The following is a 15,350-nucleotide window of genomic DNA, read 5'->3' as shown; positions in this document are numbered from 1 at the left end:
TTGATCGCCCCTTTAACACCATTTTCGTCCAGCGGCCCAACCGACTCTTTGGCCGGTTTCCTGCTTTTAATGAGTCGGTGTAGAACTTTGGATCACATATGGTTATCCATAGAATTTCCTGAAAAGATAAGTTTTCAAATCTTTTCTGAACTGAAGGTATTTGATAATGCTTCTTATGGCCTTGGGTGTTTAATTCCACCATTTAGAGCCTAGGTAGCTGAATCCAGCCATGTAGATGGATTTGTAGGTTATGTTTTTATAGTTGGGTAGATGGAGAAGTAAGTAACCACTAGTTTTTGGGCTTGCATTTCTTGGTGATAATTCGATCAAGTCTAGTATGAAATCTTCAACGAAATCAAGCTGAGCTTGAACATCATGAACTCATGGGCAAATGCATTTCAACTAAAACTCAACACAGAAAAAACACACTGTCTCATCCTCTCATCCCAATACAATACAAACAAACCCACAAGCATAAACACCCCAGATTACACCCTTCCTATCTCAGACAGCCTGAAAATTCTTGGCGTTACAATCGACCGTAACCTCATTCTAGAGAACCAAGCAAAATCTACAACTAAGAAGATGTTCCATTCAATGTGGAAACTCAAACGTGTGAAACCATTCTTCCCAAGGGATACATTTTGCAACCTGATACAATCAATGGTACTAAGCCATGTAGACTATTGCAACGGAATCTATGCGGGATGTAAAGAACAAATCATAAAGAAACTTCAGACCGCTCAAAACACGGCAGCCAGGCTTATATTTGGAAAAACGCGATTTGAAAGCGCCAAACTCCTCTGAGAAAAACTGCACTGACTCCCAATCAAAGAATGTATTGCTTTCAAAATCTGTACCCTGGTTCATAAGATTATCTACAGCGAAGCCCCGGGATACATGACAGACCTCATAGACCTACCAATCAGAAACACAATAAAATCAGCACGAACATACCTAAATCTCCACTACCCAAACTGCAAAGGACTTAAATACAAATCAACTTATGCATCCAGCTTTTCCTACATAAGCACACAACTATGGAACGCATTACCAAAAGCCGTGAAAACAACATATGACTATCTAAACTTCCGGAAATCACTAAAAACTAACCTGTTCAAAATGGCATACCCTACCGACCCAACCTAAATACCTGATCCCTGAAACACAAGCAAAACCAAAGAACGTAATGGACATAACACAACTCCTCCTCTCTACGATTTCCTATTGTGTCTTTTACACATGAATCTTATTTTACCACTACATCACTTCTGTAATTGTTCACACCGGAACTGGTGATAGCCTTTACGGTACTATGTAAGCCACATTGAGCCTGCAAATAGGTGGGAAAATGTGGGATACAAATGTAACAAATAAATAAATAAATAAATAAAATAAAATAAATAAATCTGGTGAAGTTCCAAATAGTATCTTGAAAATGAGAGTGCTAGCTTTGAAAAACAGTCTGGCCTTGATTGGGAGCCAGTGTAACATTGCAAGCAGTGGGGTTGCGCTTTCATATTTTGACTTTTTGAAAATCAGTCTTGCTGCCGTGTTTTGTATGGTCTACAGTGATTTTAGTATGCTTTTCGTGCATCCTACATATGCTGCATTGCAATAATCTAGTTGGGTCAATGTTGTCGACTGTACTATTAGACAAAAAGATTGTTTAGGGAAGTAGGCTCTGATCCTTCTTAGTTTTCATAGTTTTGAAACTGCTTGATGTGACTACTGAGACTTGCTTTTCAAGCGATAGATGTTTGTCAAGAATGATTCCTAGTATTTTTACTTGTGATTCGATTGGGTAAGTTTTTTGGTCAATTGTGAGGTTTTGGTTGAACATGGGATTGTGTGAACTGGACAGAACTAGAAATTTGGTTTTGTCTCTGTTTAGTTTAAGTTTGAAGGTTGGGACCCAGTTTTCCATGAGGACCCCAGTCTGGTATAGTCATCGTGAAGTTCCTCAGTTTTCTCACATATCAACAACTTTGAATAATTTTGTGTCATCTGCCTCCTATCCTAAGACATTTACCCCCAGATTCTATATAGCGCACCTAGTGTTCTGTGCTGAAATCTAAAGGTATTCCATAACAATGCGTGTAACTTAATTGGCTTAACAATCTAATCAGCGTTGATAACAGAACCTAACAAGCAATAATGAGTGCTAATTGGCAATAATTAGAATTTACAAACACAACTCGCTAAGCGTATTCTGTAATGACCTGCACCCAAATTCTAATGCGTGCAATTCAAAAGGGGTGTGGTTAAGGGTGGGGAAATGGGCATTTCATGGACATTCCAAAATTTACATGCGCATTATAGAATATGTCCCATTGCGAGTAAATCTACGCACAGGATTTACGCCATGTTTTCGTTGATGTAAATGGAGACACATAGTTTTAGGTGCAGAGTTATCGACGAAGTGTATTCTATATAACACACCTAAATCTAGGTGCTGCTTATACAATAAGCTTAGCTGGAAATGTTTACAGTGCGGATTTGTTTAGGCGACTTATATAGAATCTGGCCGTTGGGGGCCCTTTAAGAAAATGGGCTTAGTGCAGTGGTTCCCAAACCTGGTCCTGGAGGCACCCCAGTCAGTCAGGTTTTCAGGATACCCACAATGAATATTCATGAGAGAGATTTGTATGCACTGTCTCCACTGCATGCAAATCCCTCTCATGTATATTCATTGTGGGTATCCTGCAAATCTGACTGGCTGGGGTGCCTCCAGGACCAGGTTTGGGAACCACTGGCTTAGTGCTTTTTAACATGGGACTTCCCTGTACGCTGTGTCCATTTCTAACACATTCTTAAAATAGGGCTTTTTGCTTTTTTCTTTTTGCAGGTCCCATCCTAATTTCTCCATTAGTATGTGAAACCTGCAAAAAAAAAAAAAGTCAATTCGGGAACACTTGCCATTTCCTACTTAGGAGGCGCTAAGTGCTCCCAGGTCAGGGTCGCCGAAAGGGGGGGGGGGGCAAAATTCCCCAGGCCTGGGTCTCCAAGGGGGGCCCGATGCCTGGGTCTCTTTCTCTCTCCTCCTCCTGCCGGGACCCGAGTGATCGCGTACCGACAGGAGCAGGAGAGAGAAAACTCTGGCGTCGCACCCGGGCCTCCCTTGGCAGCTGGGGAGGACCCAGAGGAGCAACTCCACAGCTGCTTTTCTGCTCAGCTGAGTGGCGGCTTCTCCTCTCAGGGCACATACTCAGTTTTGAAACCGAGCATGCTCTGAGAGAAAAAGCAGCCACAGGGGCAGGCATTCGTCAGAAGAGCAGCACTGGAGGAAGATGCCTTCTGCTGGTGGGGTCTTGGGATCCCTGCCAGCCCACAAGGTATTTCGGCAGTGATCTGGGGAGGAGGCAGCGGTGACGATTGTGGGAGGGTGGCCGCGATCCGGGGAGGGGGGCGGTGGCGACTTCAGCCCTGCCCTGGGCCCGGTTCAGTCTCTAGGCGGCCCTGTCCCAGGTTAACTCTGCGTTTTTGCATGTGCTAACATGAATGTGCTAGATAGATAATGCTTTCATGCCCATTCTTTGCCCATAACACCCCTCCTCTTGAAAGAAATATAAAAATAAAAAAAGTATGATTAGTGCTGACAGGCAAGATACTGTAAAACACTTTAACGAGTTTTGTGGTAAGTCTTGCATTAATGCTTAACATGCTTTAGTAAAAGGGCCCCTTAATTTTCCGAGGAATCTCTTATGAAGGGCTTTGCATTCTGAAAAGAGTGATATGCAATATTGACTGGCTTCTCTTATCTATGTGTTTATTTACCCCTTCAAAAATGTCAAATAGATTGATAAGGCAAAACTTCCCTTGCTAAATCCATGTTGGCTCATCCTCATTAATTTATACTTCCATGTATCCAGTAATCTTGTTTTTCTGAATAGCTTCTACCATCTTGCCTGGCATCAATGTCAGGTTCACTGTTGTACAGTTTTTGAATCACCCTGGAGCTCTTTTTTAAAAATTGGTGTTTCATTAGCCAACTTTCAGTCCTCAGACACTGTGTCTGATTTTAATGATAGGGTAGAGATTCCTAGTAACTGCTCTGCAATTTTTTTCCTTTTTGTTTTTTAATCTAAAGTGGAAACCATCAGGTCCTGGTTCGCCCTGTTGAATGGGAAAAAAACTTTTGCTCCATTTAATTTAAAATTTGGTTTACTATATATTGTTTTGTTTTGTTTTAACGTTCTAGCACACACCAGATTATATTAACATTCAATAAATTGTTAGTGTGTGCTAAACTGCAGAAATGTTGTTTTTGTGTCGTTTCAGATGGGAAATCATGCAAAGTGAAACACATGGTGCCATGGTTTCCTGGCAGTTTAAAAACCTAATGGAGACTCAGTTCAGATTTCCATAAGAACTATGTCTTTGCACATACAATGAGGGCAAAGGACTGAATTAGTGTATTAGAGTTCAGGTGGGTGAGGTGGTGACTTGTGTACCAGTGAGTATGTAGGACCAAACTGATGATGTCATCATGCCGCCTCATACTCTGTCCCTTCCCCTGCTCTCTGTCCCTCCACCCAGAGAGCTACAAGGACCAGACACCGTATCTCGTATATTCCGGACATCATTTTGCCTTAAGTTTTACATATTTTTGCAACAAATAATTTTGTATTTTTCCTCTAGTTGGCTGAGGAGGGGAACTTACGAGACTGGGAGACTAGGCATCTAAATGGCAGATGACGTTTAATGTGTGCAAGTGCAAAGTGATGAATGTGGGAAAGAGGAACCTGAATTATAGTTATGTAATGCAAGGTTCTGCATTAGGAGTCACCGACCAAAAAAGGGATCTATGCGTCATCGTTGATGATACGTTGAAAACCTCTTCTCAGTGTGCGGCGGTGGCTAAGAAAGCAAATAGAATGTTAGGTATTATTAGGAAAGGAATGGAAAACAAAAATGAGGATGTTATAATGCCTTTGTATTGCTCCATGGTGCGACCGCACCTCGAATATTGCATTCAATTCTGGTCACCGCATCTCAAAAAAGATATAGTGGAATTAGAAAAGGTACAGAGAAGGACGACGAAAATGATAAAGGGGATGGGATGACTTCCCTATGAGGAAAGGCTAAAGTGTCTGGGGCTCTTCAACTTGGAGAAAAGACGGCTAAGAGGAGATATGATAGAGGTCTATAAAATAATGAGTGGAGTGGAATGGGTAGACGTGAATCACTTGCTTACTCTTTCCAAAAATACCAGGACTAGGGGGCATGCAATGAAGCTACAATATTTCTTCACTCAACGTGTAATTAAACTCTGGAATTCTTTGCCAGAGAATGTAGTAAAAGCAATTAGCTTAGTGGGATTTAAAAAAGGTTTGGATGGCTTCCTAAAGGAAAAGTCCATAGACCATTATTAAAATGGACTTGGGGAAAATCCACTGCTTATTTCTAGAATAAGCAGCATAAAATGTATTGTACTGTTTTGGGATCTTGCCAGGTACTTGTGACCAGGATTGGCCACTGTTGGAAACAGGGTGCTGGGCTTGATGGATCTTTGGTCTGTCCCAGTATGGCAATACTTATGTACTTATGTACTAAAGCACTATCTCTACCGTGACACCATACCAATTTCCTCTTTAACTAGTTGTATATTTGCTGGTCCAAAACTGTTCTTCCCTTTTTGTATTTTCCCTTGAAATGTAGTTGTGGTGGGGGGGGGGGGGGGGGGGGGGGGGGGGGGGGGGGGGGGGGGGGGGGGGGGGGGGGGGGGGGGGGGGGGGGGGGGGCGGGGGGGGGGGGGGGGGGGAGGGGGGGGGGGGGTAGGAGGAAGGGGAATAAAATTCTTCAGAAGTTTGGATTTTCCCTGTTCATGGAGTGATTAGGTTTACATCTCTTTTGCTCTTCTTTTTAAGGCGGGTAATGCCTTTTGTGTATATGGAAAGGGATTCTAAATGACGTACTAGTTCCCCTGGTAGAATGCTAGACTCCTTTTGGATGGCTTCCACCTTCCTAGGCTGGAGATTGATTGAAGAAGACTGTAGCAGGATGGTACTGGTTCTTTCTTTCCATCACTTGTCACAGGGAACTTTTCAAAATGTATTTTCTACGACTTCAGTTCAGCACAGTTTGAGTTAAAAGCTTTGAACCAGCCCCAAAGATATGCAGGCATATTGATCGTTACACACCTTAAGCTAGTGAAAAACAGTGGACTTGGAGTCCATTTCTAACCCTAGCCAGTCATTAGTCCAGCCATTCCCAACCCAGTCCTCGGGGCACATCTAGTCCCACCAGGTTGTCAGGATATCCACAATGAATATGTGCATGCATTGCCTGAATTGAATGGAAATCTAACTCATGAATATTCATTGTGGATGTCCTGAAAACCTGGTGGGACTAGGTGTGCCCCGAGGACTGGATAGGCAATGGCTGTATTAATGCAAGCATGGTAACAAACACTGGGCTTTATTTCTGATCTTTTTATAATTTGCTGTAGATTTGGGAGAGGAGGCAGGAAACGGGGTAGGGAAAAGGAGAATGAGGTATGATTTCAAGTTGAGAGCTTAGACTAGGCCAATATGCTCATTTTTTGCCAAACACTATGATGTGAACACACCGGCGCCAGTTCTAGCAGGGGTGACTGAACCCAGCTAACCAGTTTATTCACCCACTCTTCCCCTCAATTACCATTAACATTCTGGCTAGCACAGTAGAAACCGAACACAAGGACAATCCTTTGATGTTCATACTTTATATTCATGTAAGCAACATAAATCTGCCTGGCTGCTTGCGCCCTGACAATAGAATCCATTATGCTGGAAATATCCTCAGGAGGACTGCAGCTTAATTACCTCCTCATTTGCATTTTTGCATGTTAATGACTGCGGAGTTGCTAATTTTGCAGCATCGTTTTAAAGGCGCAGTGTTCCTGCGGTCTTTTTTTGATAGAGTTGACTCCCTCCATACCTTGTTTTCTTCTCATCTTCCTCCCTCTCCATCTCTGCTGTCCATTCTGGGAGAAGGAGCAGAAGGGACCTGGCTTCAGGTCTTATTTGGACTGAAGGAGGCCACTTTTTTCATGGAACGTATCAATCTTTCTAGAGCTTAGGGTTTGGAAGACACAGAATAGAATGCACACAAAAGACAAGCAAGGTGCACCCAAATCAAGAGAAAACGAGTTCAAATTAGTATTCTCAAATGCACATGTTCTTATTTCATATGTGTGTGTGTGTTCACAAACACATCACACAGTCCCTGAAACCTCAGTATGTCTGTATTGCACATCACAAAATTAATGTAGGCTATTCAGAAGCACTGGCAACTGTCCAATAAGGATGAAATGGGATGGAAGTAACACATGGAAGGGGGCTTGAGAAATGGAACGATGATATTGATTCATTGATAAACAGCCCACAGCTAGTCCATATTATACATTGCAAATTTGTCCATTTTCTTCTTGATCTCTTGGTGAATCCAGGGCCAGCCCTACCATTGAGTGACAGTGTCTTTGGCACATAGTCCCTCCTTTTCAACTCCTAATGACTTATGCAAATGATGCTTCACAGCAAAAGCTTGCATATGACCCCAGAGGCAGTTGAACAGGGTGGTCCAAAGGGGACATGGTCCTATATAACCTATAAGCATCAGCAACCAGGGAGATGGGGAGCAAGAACAGAGCTTGGTTTGTTTAGCCCTCCCAAGTAAAAAGATGTTCTGTTGCCCCTGCATGGTCCCACATCCTTCTCATTCCTCTCAGGCCTTCCTGGATGACTCTGATGTCCATCAGAATCTGAAAATGAGTCTGTCTGTCTGTCTGTTTTCTCTATTCATCCTCCAATCTGTCTATGCACCTGTATTTGGTATTCAGAAATTCACCTGATGGTCTGCCATTTTCAATGGTTTCATTCATTGGTTTACTAATTCACCTCATGCCATGTGCCGGTGCAGCCCTTTCTTTTATTTTCCAGCAATACCCATAGTATCACTCCGTTCATCTTTCTCTTTCCCTTCATCCCCTCTGACAAGCAACCAAGCCTCATCCCAGTCTCCCTTGCTTCCATTCCATCCCCTCCAATTTCTCTTAACAAAAATCAGATAAATGACCTTTCCCGTTTAGACTTTGTCTGGCCTGGGCAATTCTAAGAATCAACTATTTCTGGCTTGCAAACCTAACTGTCACAGTCCTGCCTCACCAGAACTAGCAGAAACAGAGCAAAAGGTGTGGGAGGGGGGAGGGGGGGGAGAGATTGAGAGAGACAAAGACAGCTAAATAGAGAGGGAAAGGAGAGAAGACAGAATGACAGAAAGGAAGCGAGGACAAAATGAGAAAGCAAGTGATCTGGAAGAGTTTTCATGATCAGAACTCATTCAGTGCAGAAATCTATTGTGCTTTACAGGATATATATATATATATTTTTTTTTTTTTTGGGGGGGGGGGGGTCATCATTATCTTTCACTGGACAAACAGTAGATACTAGGGCATGTAACCAGTTAAGATCCAGTTAAAGGCATAGACAGGTGATATGTCTGTTGTTTGTCTTTTAAAAAATATGGGGCCCTTTTACTAAGCTGCGGTAAGCACTAACTCTTGGCTTACCGCAGGGCATGTTGAGGTGTCCTGCTGTCATTTTGGGATGTGCACACACTAGGTCTGGGGGCAGAGAGTGGATATGTTCTGTGTACTAAGGGGCTTTTTTACCAAGCTGCGGAAAAAGGGACCTGCGCTGGGCTTTGCCATGCACCTGGGCCTTTTTTTTACCACAGCAGGTAAAAAGCCCTCAGCACACATGGCCATGCGGTAAGAGAACTCTTACCTCATGGCCATGTGATGGGAAGCCCTTACCATCACCCACTGAGGTGGCGATAAGGGCTCAAGCGCTAACCTGGCAGTAACCGGGCAGCGAGCGGTGATGCCCGATTATCACCGGGTTACCACCATGCAAGCCATTTCTGGGGTTATTCTTTTTCCCCCCGGAAATGGCGCACACTCGGGGCAGGACTAGCGCCGGCGGCCGCATTGGGCTGGCGGCAGTGCTGAGTCAGCCGTAAGCCCGCATTGGAACCAGGGCTGGGATTTGGTGCCATGAGTCTTCACTCACAATTTGCCCAGGAATTATCCCCTCTCTGAGCTCAGCCAGTTCGGTAACAGTCTTCAGCTGGGGACCATCCTCTATGGCTCCCTCCAGGACCCTGCAATCATTAACAGAGAACCGAAATAAACAATAAAACATACAAATCCAATGGATTAATAACAAAGTAATAAAAAAGAGTACACACTATATTAATAAAAATTAAATAATAAAATATAGGTTAAAAACTAAAGGTAAAAATAATACAGTTGGACAATACACACAATTCTGGTTGTAGAGAACACTAAACACTGAGCTTGATCCCATTAACTGCTTTAAAATTCCAATAATTAGGGGACATCATTGCACAGTGCCCCTCCCCCTCCCCAGGGCTGTGAGCACCATCTCTGCAGCATCCTCAGCCTTAGTTGATCCAGAGACAAATGACCTGACCTCAGAATCAAACCCAGATCCTCCATCACCAGAACTAATCCAAAATATTAATCTTTAACAACACCCAAAAGGTGACATGGGACCTTGATCATTTATCAATATTGAGATTATTTATTACTTCTGCTATGTAAAACTCTTGTATTGATAGTGAACTTGTTAATATATTCTCAAACTATTTGCTGGTAGTCTCAAAATAATACATCCGATGAAAAAAAAAGCAGTTCCACCGTACTCTGAGGTGTCTGACAAAAGTTTGCTGTGTCTGTGTCAGGTCAGAAGATAAGGGTGTACTCCCCTTCCTTTTTCTCCATGTCTCTGCCTTATCTCCCTTTCCCTCCTTTTCCACAGGGTCCTGTCTCTCCTCCCTCCATTTGCCCCACCTCAAATTCTTCCACCTTTTATCTCCTTCTTGGCACTGGAGTAATAGAATGTGAAACCCCACCCACTTGTCAGAAATAAACACCATAAAATCCAAGTGAAATGGAGGGGGGAGGGTTTGAGGGAAGCAAGGGAATAGACACCACAGGAAGTTTAGTCATCATCTGGCTCAAACATTGCCTGAGGGTGACTTGGGCTGATTGCCATGGGCGAGGAAGCCCCTCTCACACTCAGACCAGGCGGAACAAGGGGTGTCTGTGATGATAGTGGTGGCGTTGGTGAACTGGGGAGGGGGCAGTTTCACTGTAGAGTCAGCCCTGTGAGCATCACACAGTTTCTGTGCAACCCTGCTTCAGAAAAATACAATCAGTCTGCCATTTTATGATGCTTGGGAGGGTATCACCCTCCTGGGGAATGATAATTTACACTAAAGGACTGGGGAGAAGGAGAAACAGAACTGCCAAGTTACCCAGTTCTGGAGGGAGATTTTTGGGCCAGTCCTAGTTTTGAATTTACATCCCAAAAGCATCATGGGATTCATAGTCTCTGATTCTATCCATTGAAATCAGCTCTGCAGGTCCCATAACGCATTAAGATAGGGTTGTCAGAAATCCAGGATTGGGCTTTAATCTCTCTCCTGCAAGCTGGCAGCTCTGTGGAACGGGGGGGGGGGGGGGGGGGGGGGGGGGGAGAGGGAAAGGCTGAGTCAGGAAAGAGACCAGGAGAGAGAAGAATAAGGAAAAAAATAAGAGGAGAAGAACTAGATGGGAAGAGAAAGGGAGAGCAGCAACAGAGAGGGAAGGGGAAAGAGAAAGTGCGTGTAAAAATACAAGACAAGAGAAAAAGAAAAAGAAAAGAGGAACAACAGAAGAAAAGAGATTCACGTACTGAGTTTTATCTTAGGAAACAATTCCTCCTACAGTTAAATGCCAAACAAGAGATGATAAAGGAGTGAGGGGCTTGCAGGGAAAAGGTTACAGCTGAGGTTCCATGAGGAGGGGGATTAGAAAGAGGTTTATGGAACTCAGGGCTGAGGTACAAACAACCCCCACTGCAGGGAGAAGGCTCCAGTGACAGCAGGGAGGACAAGCAGCACTAAACCTGTGCTGCCTGCTATTCAGCAGGGGAGACATGCTGCCACCTGCTGGACACTGTCTGCAGTGATGGAAGAGAAGTCTTTGCTCTCAAGTAATTTCAGTCAGTAGACAGAAAAGATGGGCAGGAGGTGCTGAAACTTGATACTCAGCCCTTGAGGGCTGCAACAGAGTTTGGTTTTCAGGATTCTCACAATGAATATGCGTGAAATCTTTTTGCTTGCACTGCTTCCATTGTATGCATGTAGCATGTTTATTCACTGCCGAAATCCTGAAAACTTGACTGGGTAGAGACCCTCATGAACTCAGCTAGGGGCAATCCTTGGCTAATGACTACACCTGCCTGTGTTTGTTTTAGTCCAAAAGTTTGTCTTGATGGACAAGTTTAACTTTGGGCTGGACCTTGGAAGTGTGACCCCTCTGGGTCACTTAGGGGTCATGTGAGCCCAGGGGGCTAGCTAGGTAGGGGCCGGGCAGCAGGGGGAGCAAGGGGGGTTAGGCAAAGGATCTCAAATGATCCTGGGAGGTGGGGGATAGAAGGCTCCAGCCCAGATTAATGGTGGTCCTGCTGGGCTAGGCTGGGAGAGGTGATTAGTGACAAGGGTGGAGGGGTTGGGCCAATGGCGAGATTATTTATTGTATTTATTTATTTTTGTTACATTTGTACCCCGCGCTTTCCCACTCATGGCAGGCTCAATGTGGCTTACATGGGGCAATGGAGGGTTAAGTGACTTGCCCAGAGTCACAAGGAGCTGCCTGTGCCTGAAGTGGGAATTGAACTCAGTTCCCCAGGACCAAAGTCCACCACCCTAACCACTAGGCCACTCCTCTACTCCTGCTTTATGGGCAGCCACCTCTAAGGAGCAGGGTCTTTCATCTTGCTCCATGGGAGGCGGCTTACCTGCTTTCCCTCCCTTTTAATACAGGCGAGATGTAATGAGTTTTATGATGTTTGGGTTTATTTTACTGATGCAGTGGGCAGATACCCAAACTATGGAACTTTGCTCATCAGGAGTTGAGGGAAGGATGTAAGGCTCAAGGAGCCGGATGTCAGGAGGGTCAGATGAACCTGTTAAAGTGGCATGGAGGTTCATGCCACTTCTGGTGCTTCAGCTGTCATGGTGAGGCAGTTAAGGAGCAGGAACTATGTCATATACATTATGGTAGCTTGGATGCAGAGTTTTTATTATGTTAATGTTATTGATTTCAACTGTTATTATTAATAAACAAAGCTGCAGCCTCATTTATCTCCAATTTGAGTTATGACTGTTTATCGCTAATTTTGCATTAATGTTTGGTTTGTATTGACTGGACATAAAATGTATAAAAGGGGAGGGTGGCTAGGGCCTACACAAAAGACTAATGTTCCAGATCCAAACGTTAATGATATTGTCCTGGGTCTTTGTGCCATAGAGACTCAAACCTTTCCCCCATTCCATCCCCTGGATCTGGAAACCACTGTGGTCTCACTTGTCCTTTGTAATCTGCAACAGTTTTGCTGAACTTCCTGTGCTGCACTAGAAAGAAGGTATATCTCTTAATTGTGATTCATTTTCATTTTTAAACAAATTTAAAAAGAAGTTAGTGATTATATAACTCTGAACAGATAACTGCAGTCTTCTCAAAGCCACATCTACTACCAAGCAATACAGTCAGAGACCAAAAAGATGTGAAGAAAAATACAGAAATATTTCCCATTGTACTGGATGCCACAAACATGATCAAAAGCAATTTCCAAGCACACCTTGATACGATTGTCTATACATATTACATCCTATGAACTACAAAAGGAAACTCTCTTTGGCATAATGCAAAGCACAATGCAAACATTTCCAGTACATTTGAGAGACTGGGATCATATTTCACAAACCGTGGCTGAGGACTGAGGTTCATTACTATATTGGTATGTGCAAAATGAACCCATTTGGAGATATTACCCACATCCTCAATGGGATATAGGCATAGCTGCCGAGAGGGGGGGCAGGGGGGGGGGAATTCCCTAGGCCCGGGCTTCCATGGGGGGCCTGGCGCAGGGGTCTCTGTCTCTCTCTCCTGCTCCTGACGGGACCTGGGTGATCGCGTCCCGACAGGAGCAGGAGAGAGAAAACTCTGCTGCCGGGCCCCCCTTTCATTGCCTGCCTAGCAGCTGCTGGGCCCTCAGGCCGCGCATGCTCAGTTTTGAGACTGAGCACGTGTGACCTGAGGAAAGCAGCCACAGGGGCAGGCAATGCTGGGCAGAGGAAGGAGCTGTGCTGCCTGCAGCTGGCGGGGCCAGCCAAGGTACTTCAGGCGGACGGGAGGGAGCAGTGGCGGTGGTGGTGATGATAATTTTGCGGGAGAGGTGGCAGTGATGATGATTCTGCCCTGCCCCGGGCCCAGCTCAGTCTCTCGGTGGCCCTGGATATAAGCAGAGCAGAGAGAAAAGTCACCAAACTGATGCAGAGTCTACCTCTTAAGCCATATTGATGAGTTGTGAGGTATATTCTAAAGGAGAGGATTGCACATAATTCCAGGAAGCATTTCTTCAGACAGAGGTTGGTGGATGCATGGAATAGCCTTCTGGCAGAGGCAATGAGGAGGAAGTGGCCTTGGACAGCTTTGGGGCAGCTAGGGGCAAAGACAAGAATTTAGAAGGATCTGCAATATTACATAGAAAAATGGTTGCAAATAAAGACCATATGGCCTATCTGGGTTATCCATACACTACCAGTCACAAAACAGAAGGATATACTCTACTGTAGAGGGGGCACCAAAAGTAGAGAAGTAGAACAACGAAACTTCCTCAGAGTTGATGTTCAAACCAAAGTTTTTTCAGTAATCTTCTAAAAACATGGAACACGACCCAACGCGATTTGTGTTTCGGTCCAATCGGCCTGAATCAGGGGTCTTGGAAATAATAAACTAACATGTATTTCCAAGACTGGTCTTCAAACCAATACAAATCAGTGTGCAACGCAGGTATCGTCATGAACCGCATCTGTCAATAGGAAACAGGATTCCTTTGTGTTTATCCCACACATTGCTGTTTAGAAGGAATGGATCTATGGAATCTTAGTGGAGATTGGGTGGCGATGCTGGTAATTGGGAAGCAAAACCGGTGCAGGACAGACTTCTACGGTAACTGAATAGATATGGAAAGTTCAAGAACTGTGCTGGGCAGACTTTTACAGTCTGTGCCCTGAGAAAGGCAAGGACAAATCAAACTCAGGTATACATATAAAGTATCACATACCATGTAAAATGAGTTTACCTTGTTGGGCAGACTGGAAAACTCTTTTTATTGGAAAAAACTAAAAACAAATAACATACAAATCAAAAACAAGCCCCTAGCTATACACGGTCCTCCTATCTATGTACACCCCCTCCCCCTCCTCAATAGTACAGTGGAAACTGTTTATTAGAAAGACCAAAGAAAAAAACCGGACATGCAAATCAAACCCCAGGCTCCTAGCTAGACATGGTCTGCCTATCTATGTACACCCCCTCCTCAATAATACAATGGATCAACCCCCCCCCCCGACCCCCCACAACCCCTTCAGACAACTGGCACACAATCCCCTGGGAAGCATGTCCCCTCATGGCGGCTTAAGCCTCACGTGTCTCCACCACCTCGAAGCCACCCCCACCCCTTTTTCTACCCTTTCCCACTTCGCCGCTTCCTCCACCGCCCTTACCACATCCCAGCTGACTACCTCCGCCGGCCGGACCTCCTGGTACAGGGACACCCTGCAGCGCGCCATCCAGAGGCAGTACCGCAATATCACCGAAATCAGAAAGCGTGTTACCGGATCCCCGCGTCCCTCTCCACCCTCTGGGCCATACACCCAGTCCGCATAGCTGTAGTTGCGGAAACTGGGGATCTGCAGCAACGAGGAAACCCGGTCAGAGACCTGGACTGTAAATGGGCACCTCACCAGGAAATGCTCCATCGTCTCTTCAGTTCCAGCACATTCCTCCCGTGGGCACCCTCTATCCCGCACATTGCGATATTTCAAATTTCCTCGGACGTACAGTCTACCGTGAAAGGACAGCCACGCCAGGTCTTTATACTTCACCGGGATGCGGTTCGAAGCAATCAACCGTAACCCCTGCTGCATCCGTGGGGCCGGCGCGTCCCTCAGCGCCAGAGGAGCTGAGAACACCTGCGCCCGTACTCTGTCCATCCAGACCCCCCGTTGTCCTGCCTTCACCTCCCCCACCGTCAGCCCCCACACCCTCACCAATTTCACTAGGGTCTTGCAATAACTCACCCCCCCCGGAGCCCCCCTTCGCAGTGCCACTACCCTCCCCCCCTCCCGCCATAGGTCCCAATATCTCGGCCACCACTGCAGGACACTCCTAGCCCACCCCGGTGGCTCCCGCCCTACCGCCCTCCCCAGATTGAACTGCAGGAACAAAGCGC

This window comes from Microcaecilia unicolor, chromosome 11, assembly GCF_901765095.1.
Source record: "Microcaecilia unicolor chromosome 11, aMicUni1.1, whole genome shotgun sequence".
Classification (NCBI taxonomy): Eukaryota; Metazoa; Chordata; class Amphibia; order Gymnophiona; family Siphonopidae; genus Microcaecilia; species Microcaecilia unicolor.
The sequence above is the reverse complement of the archived record's forward strand: the minus strand, read 5'-3'. Positions refer to the sequence as shown.